Source organism: Trichechus manatus, unplaced genomic scaffold, assembly GCF_000243295.1.
Source record: "Trichechus manatus latirostris isolate Lorelei unplaced genomic scaffold, TriManLat1.0 scaffold00025, whole genome shotgun sequence".
NCBI lineage: Eukaryota > Metazoa > Chordata > Mammalia > Sirenia > Trichechidae > Trichechus > Trichechus manatus.
Genome location: NW_004443961.1, coordinates 18,410,132 through 18,421,717, shown reverse-complemented (window position 1 = coordinate 18,421,717; position 11,586 = coordinate 18,410,132). Strand labels below are relative to the sequence as shown.

General features: G+C 42.2%; 1 protein-coding gene across 1 annotated transcript in view; it reads right to left on the bottom strand.

Annotated features, from left to right (window-relative positions):
- DENND4C (DENN domain containing 4C) overlaps positions 1 to 8,117 on the bottom strand; it is a 110,315-nt gene extending 102,198 nt beyond the window's left edge. Inside the window, exon 1 of the mRNA XM_023728637.1 lies at positions 7,837 to 8,117. The gene's annotated coding sequence lies outside the window, so the exon portion shown is untranslated. The remainder of the gene's footprint in view (positions 1 to 7,836) is intronic.
- Positions 8,118 to 11,586: the final 3,469 nt, after the last annotated feature.

Here is an 11,586-nt window from a genome sequence, read left to right as displayed (position 1 = left end):
GTTTTTACAATAGAGGTCTCATACAATATTTGTCCTTTTGTGATTGACTTATTTCACTCAGCATAATGTCCTCCAGTTTCATCCATGTACAGGAGATTTTTAGGTGGTGAAACTACTCAATATGATATTATAATGGTAAATACATGACACTATTCATTTGTCAAAACTCAATGAACTTTACAACACAAAGAGTATGTAAATTATAAAAAATGACCTAGGAGTCAGGACATCCAGGAAGGAATATGGACCAGGACAAGAGAATATTACTGTATCACAAAGGAATGAAACAACTTCACTAAAGGGAGGGGAAAAGGTGTTAACCTAAGTAACTTTGAAAATGAGTGAAGTCTGTAAGACTGAAGTCAAAAGGACCTACAAATAAGCACTATAAAATAAGCTGGAGTGGCCATATTAATAACAGGCAAAGAAAGACAGGGATAAGCAGGAAAATTCATAATAACAATAAGAGTCAATTCTTCAAGACATAACAATCCTAAACATGTATGTATCTAATAACAGACCTTCAAAGTACATGGAACAAAAACTGACAGAGTGAAAGCAGAAATATACACATAGAGACTGCAACATTCCTTGCTCAGAAATTGATAGAATGAGTACACAGAAAATTAGTAAGAATATATAAGATTTGAGGAATACTACCAACCAACATTTATAAAACACCCCATCAAACGACAGTCGAATACACATTTCTTCTCAAGTGCACATGGAACATTCACTAAACAATATACTGGCCCATGAAACAAGCCTGGATAAATTTTTTTTTCCTGGATGAATTTAAAAGAATATAGATTACACAGAACATGTTCTCTGACTACAATGGAATTAAATTTAAAATCAATTATAAAAAGAGATCTTTAAAAATTACGACAAATACTTAGAAATTAAACAACACTCTTCTAAATAATCCATGGATCAAAGAAGAAATCACAAAGGGAATTGAATTGAATGAAACACAAATCAATTTGTGATGCAGCTAGAAGAGTGCTTAGAAGAAATTTATAGCTTTAAGCACTTACATCAGAAAGAACGAAAGGTCTAAAATCAATTAAGTATCCATCTTAAGATATGCTAGAAAAAGAAAAACAAATTAAACCAAGAATAAGCAGAGAGTGAAAAAATAATAAAGAGCAGAAATCAATAAAATTGAAAACAGTAAACAATACTACATTATGAAAAAAAATGAGAGGAAGAAATCCCCAGTATCAGGAATGAAAGAGGTCTATCAGTACAGATCCTTTAGACCAAAAAAAAGTAAAGGAATATTAGAAACAATTTTATGCCAGTATATTCAACAACTTAGATGAAGTGTACATCTTCTTCATCTTCTTTAAAAGACACCAAAACTGACACAAGACGACAGAAAATCTGAATATCCCTATATCTATTGAAGAAATTTAATTTGTAATCAAAAATCTTCCCACAAAGGATCCTCCAGGCCCACATGGTGAATTCTATTAAACTTGTAAGGAAGAAATAACAAAGATTCTTGAAAAAACTTGTTCAGAAAATAGAGGAGGATGCCTCCCTAACTCATTTTATGAGGCTAGTATTGTTTGATATCAAAACCGGGGGTGGGGGGGGGAGGCTGTGGCAGTATTAGAAGAAAACTACATTATAGGATGTAAAAATTCTTAACAAACTATTAGCAAATCTAATCCAGAAAGATTTGAACAAGATAATACCCATGACCAAATGGGGTTTATCCTAGAATTGGAAGGTTGCTCTAACATTTGAAAATCAATCAATGGATTTCACCATATGAACAGAGCAAGGGAGAAAACCATACAATCACAGAAAAACCATTTGACAAAACAGAAGACTCATTAATGATCAAAACACAGTAAATTAGGAATAGAAAGTGTATTAGTTTCCTAAGGCTATTGTAACAAAGTACCACAAAGTGGGTACAGTTTTAAAGAATAGAAACTATTATCTCACAGTTCTGGAAGCAAGGAAGCCAAATTCAGTGCCTCGGCAGGGCCATGGTCTCTGTCAATTCTAGAGAAAGATCCTTCCTAATTTCTTCCAGTTTCTGGTAGCCCGAGGCAATTCTTGGCTTGTAGATGCATCTTCTCGTGGCTGTCTTCCCTCTACTCTCAGTGTCCATTCTCTTTTATAAGAATAGTGCTCAGATTGGATTAGGACCCATCCTACTTCCCCAGTATGGCCTCAGGTTAACTGATAACATCTTCAAAGACTCCACTCCCAAGTGAGATCACCACTTCACACTTACACAGAGGTTAGGACTTCAATCTATTTTTTGGAAGAGGGACATCATACAATCCATAACATAAGGGAACTTCCTCAATCTGTTAAAAGGTAGCTACAAAATACTACACCCAGCATCATATTTAACGATGGAAGACTGAACACTTCTCCTGAAAATCAGAAACAAGGCAAGAAATGTCCAGTCTCACCACTCCTATCAACAATATATTGGAGAATCTAGTCCTGCACTATACAACATGGTACCCACTCGTCACACGTGGCTATTGAGTACTTGATATAACACTAGTACAACTGAGGAACTGAAAACTGAGATGGGCTGTTAAGTGTAAAATACAAACCAGATTTTGAAAACTTGATTTTAAAATGTAAATTATCTAATTAGTAACTCTTCATATTAATTTTATGTTGTTATGGGATGAATAACAAAGAACGAAGAAGAACTGATACATCTGAACCACAAAGTTGGCAAAGAATACTGACTATACCACAGACTGCTAGAAGAACGAACAAACGTGTCCTGAAGAAGTACAGCCAGAATGCTCCTTAGAAGGGAGAATGGCCCAACTTTGTCTCACATACTTTGGACATGTTACCAGCAGGGACTAGATCCTGGAGAAGGACATCATGCTTGGTAAAGTAGAGGGTCAGCAAAAAAAGAGAAAGAGCCTCAAGGAGATGGATTGACACAGTGGCTGCAACAATGGGTTCAAACATAGCAACAATTATGAGGATGGGGCAGGATTGGGTAGTGTCTCATTCTGTTGTACATAAGAGTCGCTATGAGTTAGTACTGACTCAACGGCACCTAACGACAACATGGGTTGAACTGTGTCCCTCAAAAAGATATGTTAAATCCTAAATTCCATACCTGTGAATGTGAACTTGTTTGGAAATAGGGTCTTTGCAGAAGTAATTAAAATGAGGTCATACTGGATTAGGGTGCACCCTAAATCCAGTGATTGGTGTCCTTATAAGGAGAAATGTGAAGACACAGAAGAGACACAGGGAAGAAAGCCATTGGATGAATGAGGCAGAGATAGGAGTTATTCTGCCACAAACCAAGGAATACGAAGGATTGCTGGCAACCACCAGAAACTAGAAGAGATAAGATTCTTCCCCAGAGCCCTCTGAGAGAACATGGTCCTGCCAACACCTTCATATCAGACTTCTACCCTCCAGAATGGAGAGAATAAATGTGTGTTGTTTTAAGCCAACCAGTTTGTGGTAATTCATTACAGCAAACCTGGGAAACTACTACACATGCTGAATAATATTTCAGATACAGTGGAATAAAAATATATTAAATTTTATTTCACTTATTGTTCCTTTTTTAATGTGGAGCTACCAGAAAATTTAAAATTACAGATGTAGCTCACATTATTTCTAGTGGATAGTGCTAAACTAGTCAGTGGTAATACAGCAAAAAAAATATAAAAGGCATACGGATTGGATATGAAAGCAAAACTGGCTTTCTCTGCAGACTTTATGATTATGTATAAAGAAAATCCTAAAAAATCTACATACAAGCTACTAGAACTAATAAATAAATTTACTAAAGCAAAGAATATAAAGTCAGCATACAAAATTGTATTTCTGTATACTATCAACAAATAATTGGAAAAAGAAAATAGACAGCATTGACAAACATGACGTAAAACATGGGAAAACACCCCATGTTCATGGATTAGAAGACTTAATATTGTTAAGATGTCAATATTGCCCAAAGCAATCTACGAATTCAACACAATACCTGTCAAAATTCCAGTAACCTTTTTTGCAGAAACGGAAAAACTGATCTTCAAATTCACACGAACTGCAAAGGGCACCAAATAGCCAAAACAATCTCAAAAAAAGTAGGATTCACACTTACCAATTTCAAAATGTACTAAAAGCTATAGTATTCAAAACAGTGTGGTGATTGCATGAAGACAGACATATAAACCAGTGGAAGAGAACTTCGAGTCCAGAAATAAACTCATACTACTATGGTCAACCGATTTTCAACAAGGGTGTCAAGGCCATTCAATAGGAAAGAATAATATTCCAACAAATGGTGCTGGGACAACTGGATCTCCACAGACCCATACCTCACACCATATATAAAAATTAACTCAAAATGGATCAATGATTTAAATACAAGAACTAAAACCATAAAACTCTCAAATGATACATACAATGGAATATTACTCTGCCATAAAGAGAAACGAAATCCTGATACATGCTACATGGATGAATCTTGAAAACATTATGCTAAATGAAATGTCTGTCACAATAGGTTAAATATTACATGATCCCACTTACGTGAAATAAGCAAAAATATACTCATTGCCACAGCCCTGGTGGCGCAGTTGTTAAGAGCTCGGCTGCTAACCAAAAGGTCGGCAGCTCAAATTCACCAGCTGCTCCTAGGAAACGCTATGGGGCAATTCTACTCTGTGCTATAGGGTAGCTGTGAGTCGGAATTGACTCAACGGCAATGGGATAGGACACACAGCGACTCTACAGGACAAAACAGAACTGCCCCATAGGGTTTCCAAGGCTGTAAATCTTTACAGAAGCCGACTGCCACATCTTTCTCCCAGGAAGTGGCTGGTGGGTTCAAACCGCCAACCTTTCAGTTAGCAGCCAAGTGTTTAACCACTGCACCACCAGGGCTCCTTAGACAAATCTATACAGACGAAAATATATTAGTGGTTACCAGGAAAAGGAGGGAGGGGGAAAGGGTGAGTTATAGTTTAGGGGGCACTGACTTTCTGTTAGGTCTGGTGGGGCAGTGGTTAAGCACTAGGCTGCGAACCGAAAGGCTGGTATGGTAGTTTGAATCCACCAGTTGCTCCACGGGATAAAGACATGGGAGTCTGCTTCTGTAAAGATTTAAGGTCTTGGAAATCCTATGGGACAGTTCTACTCTGTCCTATAGGGACGCTATGAGTCCATAAAGATTACAGCCTTGGAAACTCTATGGGGCAGTTCTACTCTGTCTGCTTAACCATTTGCACCACCCAGGGACTCCTTACATGAGTGAAAAATTTTAAGTTTATAAACTACCTGATTTCTCCAAAATACTAAATTTTAAATTTCAAATAATAAAATTATCTGATTTTTGAAATTTCTTATAATCTGATGCTAAAGACCTATCATATTACACCAGTTGTAGTATGTAAAACTCTTTCCCCAAATTATAACTCTTATAACAGAATCTCCCATTCCAATAAGGCATCCCATTACTACAAGCCAATCTGTCAAACTGATAATCTGAAAGGGGCACCAGCACACAGAAAATAAAACTTTAGTTCATGTATTATGAAAGCTTATTTGCCCTTAACTATCTAAGGTTCAGCAAATATGTTTTGTTGGAAATTCAAATTATAACTAAAATTCCATTTTGCAAATCAGAAAGACCACACGAGACAACTCGTCTCTGACTCAGCAGCCTTCTTTTTTACTTTAAAACCTGTACTTAAAGATGCAAGGATAAGACTGAAACCTAACTTTCAAACTGAGCAGCAAAGCCAATGCAAAACCAGTATTTGTCTTAGCAAGAAACTCCAATAAAAAATGTAATGTTTTGGTATTAACTGGCAGATATATAAAGAGCAAAGGTGCCTTGTGGGCTATTATTTATCATGCAAAATCCCTTGTGGACAGCTACAAATTAGCTTTTATTCCAGATACTTGACATGTTTCTTATAGAGAGCACCTCAACCAAATAACCTTCCAAGTCTGGGACCATGAATTGTTACAGCCTACACACCACTACAGTTCCTTGTAACTTAAAACATTTGTGTTTTAAGAACAGTCTCCACACACCAACTGTACTGCCAATTTCTCCAGCTAAAAGCTCAAGTTTATACTACAAAACACTATATTTACTCTCAACAACAGAACGCATTCATTTACAAATTATACAGGAATAAGTTACTCCAATGCATAACTTCCACCTTTCTAACATTATAGTTTTTCTATTACCCAAATTAATAAGTCTAAACAGTAGTGTGCTAAAAAAGTTACTATTGCCAAAGTCAGGTGACGGATGATCAGTCACTAAAATCAGTAATACAAAAGACTAGACCCTACTCCCAAAAAATTATTTTGCGAAGTGGCCCCAAGAGATATTAATGGGGTAAAAATGCGGCTTGAGTGGCAGAAAAACCTTTGTCATTAGTAGAAAAACAAGCCAAGTCTGTATGAGACGTAGGTCATCTTCCTGAATACAAATATAAGTTCATTTCTGAGTTTCCTATCTGACCCCAAGAACGCAGTTTATCAACTCTTTAACAGTAATACAAAGAACAGGGCAGAATATAAAACATAGGAGTTTTTTTTTTTTTTTTTTCATAGTTACATTGATCAAGAACAGGTATCTTTAACGCTCAGAGATGGTTTTCCTTTTGCAACCAATTTTCCTCTTATCTCATGTACACAGAAAATCATACAATGCTAGCGATTTCAGATAGTTTAGTACACATTATCACACAAATCAAGTATTTGAGAGCTTAGCGCCTTGGCACTAATGTCCTCCCCTGTCTCCCGATACTCTTCATCGTCTAAACAGGGAGTGTAGAACGGAAGCCGCAAATTGGGGTCTGGGGAGAACACCTTAAGACCGTTTTGCACACAATTAAGCAGGTTCAGTGGATCAATTTCTCAGGCTACAGTAATTGACCATCTCTCTGCAGCAAAAGCACACGAACAGCTGAGGGTTCCCTACTGAAGATGACAACCTTCCCTCACGTTTGCATAAGTAACTACGGTAAGAGCCCTCCACTTTCCGTGTGAAACACACACATAATGTGGGGGGGAGGCTATTTAAAAACTGGGTCATTCCTTATTTTTTCTGATGAGGCTCGGCCTTCAGGAATAAAAAGGCTTATGAAACAGAAAAAAAGGGAGGAAAAAAAGATCTGACAGCATCCTGAATGCAGAAAAGCTAAGCTCTTTACGGCAGTCAGCACTAGGGGCTCGTTAGTTGGTTTGTGTTTAGTCACTCCAGAGTTGAATGAAATCTACCTTCCTAAAAGTCACTCCCAACAAAGAATCCCTGAGATCGGCCACCGAAAGGCAGAGGAGGAAATGCCCTTAATTCACCTGCGGCACCTGCCCGAGCCCTCTGCTCGCTCTGTCCCGAGCCCCTCGGGTCCCCAGATAACTCTTAGGGCCACCCCCAGGCCGTTGCCCTCCGCCTGCTCAGTCCCTGGCCCCCTGGGGACCTCCGGCCTCCAGCCCCTCCCCACCTGACCCCCACCCGGGAGGCGGTGGCCGCGGGCCCCGACGGCTCCTCCGACCCAGACCCCTCGCGCTTCCACGCAGGCGTCTGCAGTAGCCCGGGCGGTGACGCGGGGAGGCCCTTCCTGGCGCAGCTTCTACCTCCCGCACACCCGTGAGCTCCGGGAATTCCCCGCCCCCGGAAACCGCGGAGAAACCAGGCCGGGAATACCAGCCCCGATCACTTTCCGCCTCCTCCGCGACCCCCGCGGGCGCCACTGGGAACTCAGTCCTCCGAGTTGCTACCTGCCCAGCGCCCTTCCTGCACGGGAGCGCGGGCCTGGGGAGGCGCCGCGCAGAACTCTTCTCCCGCAGACTCACCTGCCGCCCGTTCCTCCTTCAGCCTCACCCGACACGGCCCCTTCCTGGGGCATGAAAGCGCCGGCTTCGAGGCCTGAGCGCCCTCGGCAGGGCTGGGCGGGGGACTTGCTCCGGCCGCCTCCGCCACGGCCCGATCTGCGCCTGCGCCGCCTCACGGGCTTGGTCTCGAGGGGCGCCGCATGCAGCGCGGGGTAACCGCCGGGAGCAAGAGCCCGCGCCCGCCTCGCTCACAGGGCCGCCGGGCGCCGTGCGGCGGCGGGCCGCCTAGGACCTGCCCGCTGCGCGGCCGTCCCGACAGCTGACGGCCATGTTTCTGTTCCTTTTTTCTTTTTTTTTCCTCCCTCTCCTTCCGCCCCTTTCCACGGAACAGCACTTTCCTTCCCCCCTCCCTCTCCCTTTCCTACTGCGGGAGCGGTGGAGAAGGGCATGGGGAGGGGTGGGGATGGGAGGGCTGGGGCGGGGCGACGCCCGAGCCCCGCCCCCGGGGAGGGCCGAGTCGCACGGCCCCGTTCCCCTCCCCCCGCGGCGACCCCTGCGGGCGCCGGGTCCCGGTGCCGCGAGCGCTTCCTCGGCTTCGGCGCTGCCGGCCCCAACGTGGTCTGAGGAGAAGGATCCCGGGGCGCTGCTGTGCACCCGCTCCCGCGCGGCTGGCTCGCTATGTGCTGTGGCTTTATTGCTTGGGACTTGGGCAGGTGAAGGCTGCGCCTCGCAGGTTTTTCATATACGGGGAAAGTGAAACCGAGTGGCCCAAGGTCAAAGAGGAGAGTGCCGAGGGAGGCCGGTCTCCGCACGTGGAGTTTCAATCTCGAGGTGGGAGCTGGGATTCCCACGCACGGCCGGGGAGCTGCGTGGCAGGGAGAAGCCTGCGGGCCGGCGCACACAAAGTGGCCTCCCCGTGGCAGCGCCCAGGTGAGATCGCGACCGCGCGCCGCGCCTCTCCTCGGCCGAGATTTCCGGACGGGAACTCAGAATGTGGAAATAGCCGGTTTTAAATCACTTCCCTGCTTCCCGAGTACGTGTAGCCTCCTTATCTGCACAGACGCGTACAGAATCATTTCGTTGTTAGTAGTAATGCAACTTTTGCCAGATCTTTTTGACAACGTTTTGAAGTCGTTATAATGACAAAGAATAACAACTAGTTTTTCAGGAAGAAGCAAATGGTTTGAAAAAAATGAGGACAGCTTTTTTGCCTAGTGGCAGGAAAAAAAAAAAGAGTGGCTTCACAGACTCCCTGGCAGGTCCCAGTTAGAGTTAGTAAGAGTTGTGCATATCTGGTGAGTATTCGCATGTACTCTAGTTTTGTTAAGAAGTGAGAGATTAGAATTCCGTCCTAAGTGCCCCGTTGTCAATTTACTTCTGAAGTTTATTGCACGTATAGGTAATTTAAGGAGCCCTTGTGGCCAGTGGTTAAGCACTGGCTGCTAACCAAAAGGTCAGCAGTTTGAATCCACCAGCTACTCCTTGGAAACCCTATGGGGCAGTTCTACTCTGTTCTGTGGGGTCGCTATGCGTCGGAATCGACTCCTCGGCGTTAGGTTTGATTTTTTATTCTTTTACAGCACAATAGTACCTAGAAGATAGCAAGTGCTCATTAATGGTGTAACTGTTTAGTTATTACAACTGGGCTCAGCATATGATACTTAGCATCCTATAATGCTGATCCAAGTTTATTTAATATCAACTTGATGACAGTGGGTTTGGTTTGGGTTTTTTGATAGCATTTACAATTACAGTAAGAGGAAGGGATGTAGAACTGGAAAAGCTAACTTTATCCAATTCTTTGCTCCATGAGAATTTGTTAAAATGTATTTCATATGGTGTGTAGTATTTGCTTTAAAATAGTACAGTGGGGACAGGGGAGTGGAAGTAGATAGGTGTTTAGGTAAAACAAGATTGGACATATGTTGAAGTGCGGTGATAGATACTTGCGCATTCTTTATGTCATTCTCTGTTTTTGAGTCTTTTAAAAATTTTTCGATAATGAAAAGATTACTTTGTTTTGCTCTGCTTTACTTATTTTATGGAATCAGAAATTTGGAACTGAGGGGCATCTTTAGAGATCATCTAGTCTAATTAACTCATTTGATAGATGAGGAAAATAAGGCCCAGAAAGGTTTATTGACTTACCTAGAGTCTTCCAGTCTCATTTTTGGTGATTTCATTCTTGAATATTGAGGAGAAACTACTAAACTCATAGCTCTTTATGTTGCCAAACAGAATAACTTGCTCTAAGTTTCCTAAGATAGCCTCCCCAGCCTGAAAATGTGAGCCTAATCACATTCCTATGTGTAACCCATCTGTTTTAAATTGGCAAGTTATTTGATTCCAGCCCCTCTCTTGCCGGTTGTGCAAAATATAATATTTGCTTCTTACCTACAGGTACCTTTAGCCACTGTTTTAGAAAGAGAGTTAAGAATAGCATCAGCAAACACTAGATCTGCTTTATTCATATGATATCTAAATGACCCAGTGTGTCCCAGACTCCACAGGGAATATTAACACTCTTCTCTTTGTGCTCCACTCCCAGATCTTATCTGGCTCAGGGCTCTGTCTCAGCATTATCAGTGGGCTCATCTGGAGTCTTTTGGAGTTACTCAGCATGTTCTTTAGCCAGTCTTCTAGGCCTACAGGCCGACATGCCTGGGCTAGGAGTGGGAAGGACTGGCCCGAAGCTTTTGGTCCTGAGTTGGAGAATAAGTGATCCTAAGAACAGTGTCCTGACAGTTCATAAATAAGAGTAGGCATTAGCAGAGGGAGGAAAACCTAAAGGAACGAGTAGAATGAGCAGGAAGTCTGTATGAATATCTGACACACAAGGCCTGCTGCCCATGACTGACTTTTATAGGCTCCTGGCAGTTATTTTATGTGGATGAAACAATCCTCCACCCTCAGTCTTGCCCCACTCTTCAGGATTTGTCCCTGTGCTAAGCTGAACACCACCTCTTCACCTAACAACTCTAATATGGCGAGTCTCCCTAACTGGCGCTTGTCCATACCCTCCCATGATAGCCAGATACGTTCCTAGTTTCCCACCTTAGATAACTGTTTCCTATCCTGACTAGAGTTCGACTCTCACCTGCTTCCTCCAAACCCCTTTTTCTCACATCATCTCAAATCATCCTGGCCAAAGACCTAGAAATATATGTGTTCTTTATTTCAAAGATTAGCTTTTAAAAACAGTACGGTAAACAAAATATAAACATAAAAAGGTAGTCTAATGAACTTTTCTCTGTCACCCAGTTTCAACAATTAACTCATCATCAATTTTGTTTCAGCTATACCCCTGTCCACTCCCCACCTCCCACCCCCAAGTATTTTGCAGCGAATATTCAACGTATCATTTCATCTGTAAACATTTCAGTGTGTATCTCTAAAAAGAGTTTTAAAAATCAAAACCAAAAGGCCACTTTCACCATTAAATTAATATTAATTTATTAATGACAAAACCAAACTAAGCACGTTGCTGTCAAATCGATTCCAACTCACAGTGACCCTACAGGACAGAGTAGAACTGCCCCATAGGGTTTCCAAGGAGCGGCTGGTGGAGTCACACTGCCAACCCTTTGGTTGGCAGCCTGAGCTCTTAAGCACTGCACCACCAGGACTCCTCTTAAGACAAAGGACCTAGAAATATTGATACTGCATTCTCTCTCACCCATTCCTATGGAACTGTTCCCTTGGATACAACTTCCGCCAGGATATTTGTGATAATGGATGTAATCTAGAATGTTGCTCGATGAAGCAACTTCA